We start from the raw sequence: 11,773 nt of genomic DNA, 5'->3' as shown, positions 1-11,773 counted from the left end.
TTTGTTGCCACTCTCCATCAAGTCTTCAAAGCTTTTCGTGGATGGCAAATCTCTTGCAATCTATGTTTGTGTCTTGTCGACACTCACTCCCTCAAATTGAAGCTGACATGGATGACTAATGTTTTGTCCTTTTTTTCCTTAGTAGAGTTGGACGCCAATGTGACATTCAAAAAATATTTTCGGTCTTGACAAATTCTGTGGAGTGACAAGCTAACTGGTCAAGGTACACTACTGACTTTCAGTGTCATTAACTTCAACGCTGAGAAGGTTTCTGTAAGCGTGGACAAAATTGCTTGAAGTGCACAGCAATTACACGCTTGGAGCCATCGCTTAAAGGATGAGTATAGTTTCTGTAGTAAGGCCTAATGAGATTATTAGTGAGTTCTTACGATGAGGGAACATGCAGCCCACAGTGATATGGAAAATGGTATCGGATGAGTCAGGAATATGCTGCACCAACTGGCCTTCATGTTAATTACTGCATTACCCTTCCTAATTAACTAATCTGCAAATAGTCTAATAATTCATGGAATCACAGTAGCACCATTTCTTGCCTCGGTCATTTTACCTCACTGATTCTCAATCACACGCGGTTACGCCTCGTTTATGCCCGGTAAAATGTGTGCTAGCTTGAGGCTAACACAAGCTTAGCATGTTTAGCAGGCGCATATCACACCGAGGCCATCCCGGCTGTACCCTTTGATATACATTTGTAGAACGTATGCTGACTTGTCTGGAGCTTTGCGGTTCTGAAAATCAATCAGCTGTCTCCCTCTGATCACAGTTGTGTCCCTCATCTCATCACCACCATATAATAGCTTGGAACCGTCCTGTCACACAAGTGAGACATATTCAGTGACCTTCCTTCAAAGGAACCCAAAGTTAACAACGACATACAGGTACTGTAAAAGATGAGGCAACAGCAATATTTTAGTAAGCATTTGAATGGCATTTGAATTATCACAACCCGTTTTTATTCATACAGTAAGATTATCGTTTATCGCTGAGGATGTGTCCAGTCCTACCGATCTACGATAAAAAGAGACCATAAAAATGCATTTAACACCCCCCAAATTTAACCCTGGAGAACCCAAGAACCCGATTCTTCTTTGGAAAATTATGAATTATACATTAAATGACTGCTATAAGTTCACTGAACACCAAAATATATGTTTTTTCAATTTAAACCCTTGTTTTTTTAACTAGCTCAGAGTTGCTAATTTATCAAAATATATATATAAAACATACTCCTAGGGATTCTGCTACATGATATGAAATAGATTAACAAAAAAAACACAATTTTACCATCTGATGGTTTGCTGAAAAGATGTTTTTTTTTGGATTGATTTCCAGCTCAACAAAACAGCATGTTGCCAGCCATCTTGTCACCACCACTCTGGCTCATGTAAGTGCAATATTCATCCACTAGATGGCCCCATGCAGGGGTCAGAAGTGGCACTCTGGACTTTTGAAGTTAAATTTGTAAAAAAAAAAATGGACTTTGTTATTTGAGTAGCAGAATTTATAGGGGCCAAATTTGACCCCGTGGGTTCTACAGGACATGTTAAGATTTAAAAAAAAAAAAAAACGTTTTTTATTGCATATTTTAAAGTATTTTTCTAGCGCCTGTTATCATTCCCACACTCGCACAGTTCTCCATCAGCAGTTGAAGTTTAGTTGTTTTTACTCAGTTTATTTTGTAGTCAACACCAGCTGGACAACATGTTTGTCTTTGTCTCTTGTTTCTTCTTCGTCTCTTATCTGCTATACAGTACGTACTTCTTTTGTGCCCCCCTATAATGTTCAGACAGAGATACCACATAACTGAAATAATTGTGTTGCAGGCTACATTTAAGTGAAATATTTCAATGAAAACATGCATTTGGATGTTAGTCATGTCAAGTTGTTATTCTATTTTTTTTTTATATTTCTATAGTTCCAGAACAATCCATGATTAAAATAAAATACTGTTTTCTTCACAGCGTGGCATTATTAAGTGCAGATACTGGAGTACTTATATGTGCTTGTCCTCGGACTGAAAAAGTACATTAAAAAAAATACAGTACTCTTTATTTCAAGGGTTTCTGTTCAATTCACGTGGACAGTGCTAATACTGATTAATTGGAGTATGATTTGAATGAGATATTTATCCATTTCTGTGAAAAACCTAGTTTATTGATCCACAATTTCATAAAGTACACTAAAAAAAAATGTCAAGGAGGGAAATGTAGGTCATCCCTAACATCAAGAAGCAACGGGCCAATGTCTCTCTTATATCTGTAAGGACGCTCCGGACTGCCTGTGGACATTTGTAATAAGTCTGACCCAACGACAGCTGTTCTCTACCGGCTCAATGAAATGAATAACCGGCCAGGAAACATGAATGACCAGTCAGGAAACAAGTAGCGAGTCAAGGTAAGTGTCTGTCTTCGTCATGTTTGTGCGTATCAAGGATGACGAGTGAGGCCACACGTCACATTTTTTTCAGAGACGAGTGATTCCACTGGGTACAAGCAATCACACAAAACATCCCACTGAAGCTTTGTCAGCCGAATTTGTACACAAGAAATATGTTGCCAACCTCAATATTGTGTCGGTTGGTCCAAATGTTCCCATAGACCATAAATAAAGGGCAATGGGAATCAATCAAATTGGAAATTTAATCCTAGTATTTTTATTTTTTTTTTCTGGAGAGCTCAGTATTGTTCATTCGGTAATTTTACCGATTTGACATCATCATTGCCCCCCCCCCCCCTTTTTTTTTTGTATGTGGGTGAGTATGTGTATGTGCGTGTGTGTGCGTGCGCGCGCGTGCGAGTGTGTGTGTATTCATTAGTTCACCTAAAACCTATTAAAAAATCCCATACCGTTCACCTAAACCGAACACTTTTAGCCAGAGTCGTGATGCCGTCAGGAGACCCGAGGAAGGACCAAAGAAAAGAAAGGAAGTAGGAAGTTTTTAAGTAATCTTTCAAATGTGTGATTTGTTTTTTGCCATTAGCAAGTTTTTCAAGTCCCACTCAGTTCCTGGAACATGCTCATTGTGCTTAATCATCTCATGCACTAACATCCGAAGTTGCCTCTGCAGCAACACTTTGACGAAGAGCCATTAAAATGTACATGCAGTTAATGGACTTTTTGGCAGCGCTTATCATTTTGCAGATGCTAGCCTGTGAAGGCATTACTGACTTTTGCTAATTAGGGAGGTCAACCATCCATCATCCACTCTGGCATAATTAGTTACAGAACTGCTTAATGGCTGGATTAGAATCAACATGTCCACTTTCTGATGATTTAAACTTTTTAATACACTGCAATACACGATGTTGGCCACTAGAGCTGTCCTTCAAACATAGCCTCGCCCTCCACTGTTACATGAGGTGCAAATTTAGGACCCAAACGCAGACCAGACACAAGAGTCTTTATATTAAAAAATACAAAGTAACAACAGAAAGCAAAGTTGGATTTAGGTGGCCCAAAATAAAGCCCTTGACAGAGAAACCTTCACTAAGAACCTTGGATGAGTTGGATGCAGAACTCCAAAGTACAAAATAACCAGAGCGAGCCGGGAAGAAATGGAAACCCGCTTGCATGGAAGAAACCTCAACGTGCTGAGAGAAACCTCAGCTAATGAACCTCGACATACTGACAAAAGTCTCATATAGTAACTCTTGCTAGGGCAATGCACAAATTTATATAACAGCATAAAGGTTTATATGACAAAATAAGAGTGACTATACATACAAAGAATGACCAATATAGGCACATAGCAACTGACCACATTATTATCCTTCTAAGTAACTGCATAAACAACTGACTCAATCAACATCATAGCTCATGGCCCAACCCAAAAAAGTCCCTCATTTATTTTGTTTGGTTAAAACAATAATTGATTGTTTTTGTTGTTGTTGTTGTTGTTTTTTTAACCAAAGGCCTACAACCCAGGATAATAAATATAATGTTTTGACCAGATGACTGACAAATGTAGCCTATATTTCAATGAACGGAGTTTCATAGATTTCATGCAGGTATACTAATTTAGCAATAAAACTGAATTATGCTGATTTATTCATGTAGCTCCCTGAGTTGTACTTAAGAGCCACAGACACAAGTGGTTTTCTTTGCTGAATTTATTGCCCCTTGACAAACAATAAATCCACTGTGAAAACTAGAGCAAAAAACACACACACATACAAACACAACAATTAGCACTTAGACAAACATGTTGACAGGCACAAAATAAAATAACCTTGTAGGCTGTGTGCAATGTCCAAAAAAAGAGTACTAATCTTTCTTCCTTCTGTTTTCTCTGACAAATTTAATGATACTTTCTCAGTTTTCTTCTTAATTCTACCTTGCTATGTGTAACTATTTATTATATGTTTATATTTGTTTGTCACTATATGACAATTACTTTATATGACATCTATATTCTCACAATGTTTTGATTTGAAATATTTGTTTTTAATTACTACAGCAACTTTTTCTTGCAAAATTGTACTAGAATCATATAATGTGCTTTTCTTAACTTTCATAATTTTTTCTAGTAACTGTACAATTTTCTTCATTTTTCAATGTGGCCCTAATGCTCCTCGGTAACAATCAGTGAAACATCCATGTTAAGCAATCCATGCTTCCTGTGGACAGCCATGGAGGACTCAGTGTGCTAATTATTTACTGATGCAGCAAAGGCGACCGCATGAAACGTAGCATTTGGTTGAACTGTGAGGGGATGCCCTGGTGGTGTCACCTGGGTAACACACAAGTAGAAAGAAAGATGGGTAGGGGGCCCCGGGGTTGGGAGAATGAGGCGTGATTGCCCTGGTGGAGTTGAGGTTCACTGGTGAGTCAGGGAGGGAGGGAGGGAGCGGGGCGGTGCACAGCGGGGGGGAACAGCGGCAAAGTATTAGATTTCAGATGCATATGAATGACCAACTGCTGGCTTTGCTCTAGCTTTAGGGGGAAATTGCACGGGCTCCCTTTGAGCTGCACTTTTGAATCTAGATTACTGCTTTGCTTAATCCTGGTGTGGGCAGGTAGGGGGTCATGAATGTCTGCTGCCGGTGCCATTAAAAATGGAGACTTGCAGAGAGGTACTTTGCCTCTTTTAAGTCGATTTTACAATACAGGTAGGGTGACCCAAACACTCCAAATTAAGCCATTAGTTTGTGGTGAGAACCATATACAGTTGATTTATTTTAAGTTATTGTATCTTGCTGGGCCAAAAACGCCCACAAAAACCCCAGCAACTCTCTCTCTCTCTCTCTCTCTCTCTCTCTCTCTGCCTCACAAGTATGCGTGAGCGGGGGAGGAGGTATTGCTGTAGCCTTAAATCCATGCATCTGGGCTGATAGCCAAACAGACTTTCCTCAACAGCAAGCAATGATAGCTCGTTGAACTGAAATTATAAAGTATTACACAGTCCCTGTAGTAGATGGCAAAAAAAAAAAACAGTCTGTCCAATTAAAAAAAAAAAAAATATAGACATTTACAAAGGAGTGATGGGGCCACAGCCAAATGAAAAGTTAAACAAATGTGACGGCAATAAAGTCATAATGTTATGCAAACGTCACATTTTTGGGGGAAAATTCTCTTATATTTTAGGATTAAACCACCATTATATTGATATCAGAATAATGATATCTAAAACAAAGGATGCAAATATTCTGCCTTTTCAATTAATTTAACAATTTGTTCATTACAGTTTTGGTTTGCAGTGGCATACAATTAGAGTGTGGTTGAGGGTAGTGATGGACAAATGAAGCTTCATGAAACCTTCATGAAGCACTTGTGATATTTGTTTTACTCCCCTGAATGGCACTTTTGGTTTATAGAGGCAACGGATATTTAATCACTTTCCATTGCACTAGCCTTAACAAATATAGATTAGCGGTGTGCATCTCTTTACACAAGACAATTTGATACGGTTTTCGATACATGGGGTGCGAAACAATTCAATTCGAGGACAGTCGGATTCAGTTTGACTCAGTGGGATGACGATTCAACGTGGTACAGCTTAGTTCTAGAGGGTATGGTGCGAAACACTTTGATTGCTAATTTGCATACATTTGAATTAACTTGTCAGTACTGTAAATGCACCATTTCTTTCTTGGATATACTGTATGTCTTGAATAAAAGACGATTTGTGACATATCTCAATATATTTCAAAGTGGAGCGATTTGGTTTGATCCGATTCACTCGCATCTTTTAAATCAAGATATGATTTTACCAGTTCAAACATATATAAACACAAAACGCTATGTATTTCAAAATGGACCATCAATTCATTCATTAGCAAAATATTTGATGCCTCACTTGTATTGGATATTGATAATCCTTATGGTGCAATTGTTGACTGGCTATTTTTATAATATTCATGTTTTTCAGACAAAATGATCAATTTAGTGCATCCTCTGCATATTTTAAATATATTTACTTTTTAGTATCATTCTAACACTTATTCGTATTTCTAGGCTAATGAATACGCTACAAAAGAATGTTTATAACCTACAGCACTTATTTTCTCAATTCGATTTACCGCCAACAGAATGCCTACATTTGAAGCCATTATAACTTTGGAAACGAAAACACAGGGTTAATTCCAATTTTCTCATTAGAAAGCGAGGATGTGCTCCCCTTGCTGCCATACAGACAAATATCAAATGTGGAGTCACAATTAATTGCAAACACAGCTCTGCAAATCCCAAACTGAGCACAATCAAGCCAACTGACTTTTATGATTGCTCTCTGAGCAAATGTCATTACAAAACGCCTCTAATTACACTGATCCCATTATTGAGGCATTTATGAAATGGTATCGAAACTATTTGTTTTCTCCCACAGTGTGCAGCGCAAACAGAATTCTCAACCCCAAATTGGCAGAATGTCATCCAAGGGACTCTGTTTAATTAATAGGATTACTCCGAGTTGAAAAGAGAAGCAGGTGCGCCTCCGAGTTGCTGTCCCCCCCCTCCACAGATAATTCACATGACTGATGCACGACCTCCGGCAGCTCCCCACAGAAAAGTGACCTTATCCCAATGAGATCTTCCCACGTGTCAGAACATATTCGAGGAGGATTGATTGAACTGTTTGTTTCTGTGTCGGTGAGACAATACCGCCGCCTCAAACAACCCCCGACAACCCGCTGAGTCTCCTCTAAACTTCCCTCCTTGTTACTAAATAATGAAACAGCAATGTGAGCAATTGGGAATAGGGATACTTGCCTTACTATTGACCAGGAAACGAGTTTGATGGTTAAGCACTCACGGTGCATTCAAACTTGACTCGTTTTTTTGTCAACGTGCAAAATAGCAAATCCTGTTGCAACATGTATACTTTATTGATCCCCATAAGGAGGGGGGGGGGAATCCAGTGGTGGCTCATATACAGAGAGCCACTGTTCCACTCATAAAACATTATTTGTTAAATAAACATAAAACGGTGAATTTCCTTTGGGATCAATAGAGTAGAGATGAAACTGAACATAAAGGATGTGGTAAATAGTGTAAACACATATCAATATTATACAATATGCCAGAAATCCATCAGAGAATGTATTCCACAGACAACACTGAAAAGACAATATTTTGCACTACTAAGTGTTACAATACTGGGCTATGGTTGTGATTTCCATAATACTGTTGTATGAGAAAGAAAAAGCGAAAACTATGTTTAGAGAGACAGCTTCTTCTTGGCCATTCGTTAACAAGTCAAAGAGATTTTATAGCGGGTCTAAAAGCAAACATTTTGTAGGAAATCCTGTAACGTTGTGAAGCCAGAACATCCGCATGTGTGTTAAATGGTAGGTAAATGTGAGTAAGCCACAACAAAAACAAAACTCTCCAGCAACGTTTACTACTACGTATGCCATCGAGTTGGATTTCTTACTGTGTATACAGTGTGTCCAATTCTAAACCCCTGAACATACGCAGAAGTTTTTCAAAGACGGTTTGCATTTAGACCGGTTGCTTTACAAAATGTCGTCAGAAACTACTGGCCTGCCATGCAAAACTTGGTGCTTTTGGAGGAAAAATTGGTAGCAAAAAATGACCATGTTCGGGGTAGTACTTTTGTTTATGAACCTTTAGGGCAGGGCCGGTAAAGTGTTTTCAGTGCACCTTTGTGCCATTGTGTTTGTCTCCTTTCCACATGTGCAGTAACTTCTGTCGCTAAATTTGCAGAAATACTGCAAGCCACTGTAGACCGGATAAAACATGGGAACCATTTAGTTTCAAAAATCTATCAAGCCATTTTCACGCATTCCTATTTAGGGTCAGGAGTGAGATGGCATTTTCCCGGTCGACTTTGGACAAGCGATGGGTTAAAACCTGAACTAGTTGCCAGACGCATTGCTCATATAGACAAACAGATATTCACAATCAAATTCGCTCTATTTAGGGTGTGTGTGGTTTTTTTTTGTACGTGTGGTACGAAGCTGGAGTTCCAAGTTGGAGAGAGATTGCCCTCTCTATAGAGGCATTGACTACCCCCCCCCCCCCCCTAACCCCACCTCCTCATCTCCCTTCCCTTTGTCATGTTTTTCTTTTTCGCATCTAATAAACTCAGGGTGCTAACTAGCGAACCGCCAGGCTTCCCGTTCTCTCTCCCTCTATGAAGACATATTCCTTGTGTGTTTTTGCATACTTGGTGTCAGTAAGGTGGGGGCTTTAGGACCCAGATGCGGAAAAGGCAGAGCAAGGAGGCAGAGGTGCAGTCCAAAAAGAGGTTTTAATATCTAATCAAAAAAAACTAACTTCAAAATACAAAATAAACTGAACTAACAAAACATGAAGCTAAACAGGACAAAACAACTAAGGCGAGACTAACAACATGACATGGATCCAGATCAGGCAAAGAGGTCAGCGTGACGTGGCGAAAGACTTACGACCGTGGCAACAGCAAAAATGAACCGACACAGACAGGGGGGAGACAACCGACTAAATACACCAACACTAATGGCATAACAAGACACACCTGGCTGAGGGCACTGATTGGATGACACATGAGGGTAATGGGGAAAGGTGGACACAATCAGGGTTGACACAGACACCACACAAGGAAGAGCAAGTGACCTGAAACGAGAGGAGTCAGACTTTTCACAATAAAACAGGAAATGACACGACAAGGGGAACACACAAGGAAAACAGAGGCTAAACATGACAGGGACTAAACAAGACTGAAAATAAACATGACACTTGGCCAATAAATATGATTCTGAAAAAGGAAGGCCAAAGCCCAGATTTGATACTCATACCTCAGAACTGTGGCAGATGCTTACCACTTGTATTGCTTTTCCAAAAACTATAAACACACAAAAAAAAACAACACAATTTCCAAGATCTTCTTAACTCTCCCTTATTTACTATTTTCCACGTACATGCACATGCGCGTGAACAATCTAGCTGGCTGCTCAGGCACCATGGGGTGGAATTGGGTCCTGGTCCCGTCCCACAAATCTGAAGAGATAGTGGATACCAATGCAGCACATGGGGTTGATGTGCTCCTCTCTGCCTCCCAGCCCATTCACACCAAATGGATAGTCATCAACAGCAGCAGGAGAATTCGCCCCAGGGCCAAAACTGGAGCTGAGGATACTCGGTCTAGGATGTATTTTACAGACAAATCCAGTGAATGAGTATATAAGTGCCAGTGGTTCTGAACCTGGTTTCGATCGAACCCCAGGGGTTCGGCGGAGGTCAAGACACACACCTGACTCAAATGTTTCAAGTTGATACGCCCCACTTGGCCATCATTGGCTACAGAAGATCACACTACAGTACATTGCTTGGCCTATTTGTGCAACAGGGAATTTGGTGCACTCAGTAGTCGACTTTTGACTGTTGTGATGGTATGTCGCGTGATTTCTTCATTATTGTAATACTAACTATCAAGCAAATTGTGATATGAATTCATATGTATAATGGAATGTATGGTGTTCTACCGGGTTCAATTCTAGGGCCTCTACTGATTTAATTGTATCTGTTGCCATCTTAAGGAAACAGCGGTTGTTTTAAAGTTCTCTATAAATATAGAGTTAAGTTGAGTGGTGGGAATCAACGTCCGAACTGCATGATTTGCAATGCCAAGTTGAGCAATTCTAGTCCAGCAGGAACACAACGCTTTCTGAATTCATGGTGAAAAGAGCCAGATTTGACAAAAAGGCATTTTGTTCGCCAGTAAACCCTATAACGATGTCTTGAATTTGAAAACAAAACAACAACAATAACAAAACATTTTCTCGTCAGGATTTAAGTGAATTCATTATCTGTTTTGGGTTTGAACAGGCTGTTAAAGCGATATTTTTAGCCTTGGACAGAAGGGACTGCTGTCAGTCAAGTAGAACCGGCACACAACAGTACAATAAATCCTTCCGACTCGTAAATGAACAGACAGTAAACAGGTTTAAATTTAGGTGAGCGCTGTTGTTTTTGTCGTTATGAAAGCGCCAGCATTCTGAGCAGTATTCCCATAGCGATATTAGAAAGCATCCCCACTGGTGGGGGGGCTGAGCCCACGTGGATCAACGATGACACAACACGGAATCTTACTGCGCAGTGGCATAAGCTCAGCCATGATGTAATGCATCTGAGCTCACCGGATGAGAGTCAGCATGCGGCGAGAAGGAGGGCGGTGTAGGAAGATGCGAAGGAAACATAACAGGCTTTGTTATTCTGAGATTTAATAACAACGGGCTAAGACAGCCAAGAGATTGTAACATGTTCAGTTCTTTTGGTGGTCTTTGTCTAGGTGTCAGGCATTTGTCTATGACGTCCAGATGTAGATAAATGATTTAAAGCTTGTGGAATTGAAAATGACTTACTCGTGTTGCCCCACCGGATCCACTGCTCTAGCATTCCAGATTCCCCCTTTTTACTTATTTAAGCAGGAAATAGGAGGAAATTTCAACGGGTCACTAATTTCATTTCAACATGTAGCATTGGCATTAGCCCCGAACAGATATTTCAGAAGAACACAAAATCAATGTTGAGATTCTGCTGGGAATAGCCCAGGAACCCATTAGCAACTTTGACCAATAGGTCAGCTAAAGTAATAGCTGGATAAATGTTTTATTACAGATTTGCAAACGGACCTAATGGGGGGGCCAGTACCTGCGCGGTCATGCATGGCAAATATTAATCATTCGATTCTATTGCCGTAATGAACACAAATCTCCCAGCAGCCCGAGATGTGCGGCTCGGATGATCTATTCGAGGTGGAGCTCTTCAGCCACGCCTCGGAGGAAACCGGAGGACGAATGTGGGCAAAGATGTAAGCACTTAAAAGTTCATAATTTTACTTTCTTTGACATAGTAATGTGACATCACTTATGGAGGAGATATGTTTTGTAATTACACCCGATTTTCACCTATGACAACATACTTTAACTCAAACATTTATCTCAGCTGTGAGGGTTCTGTGCACATAAAGTGACATGTAGCTGTTTTATCTTTATACTTCAATAATTAGTCATACACTGGAGGAAATTAGCCTTCATGTTATGAGACTAAATGGATCATTTTGAGCTTGATGATGGAACAAAAGTTTACACTCCCAATTATTCTAAAAAGAAAAGAAATCACAATATTAAAACTTTTTCCTTTAAAATGCAATTTCTTAATGAATTTTCATTACGACTTACATGGATTATAATTATTGAATGTGATTGATTTGCATTTATTTATTTTTTCATTCTATTGTGACCCTATCGGGCAAAATTGTTGTAATATTCAGAACACCCACATATAATAGTGACAATGTGGACTGTTGAGG

This window comes from Vanacampus margaritifer, chromosome 1, assembly GCF_051991255.1.
Source record: "Vanacampus margaritifer isolate UIUO_Vmar chromosome 1, RoL_Vmar_1.0, whole genome shotgun sequence".
Lineage (NCBI taxonomy): Eukaryota > Metazoa > Chordata > Actinopteri > Syngnathiformes > Syngnathidae > Vanacampus > Vanacampus margaritifer.
The sequence above is the reverse complement of the archived record's forward strand: the minus strand, read 5'-3'. Positions refer to the sequence as shown.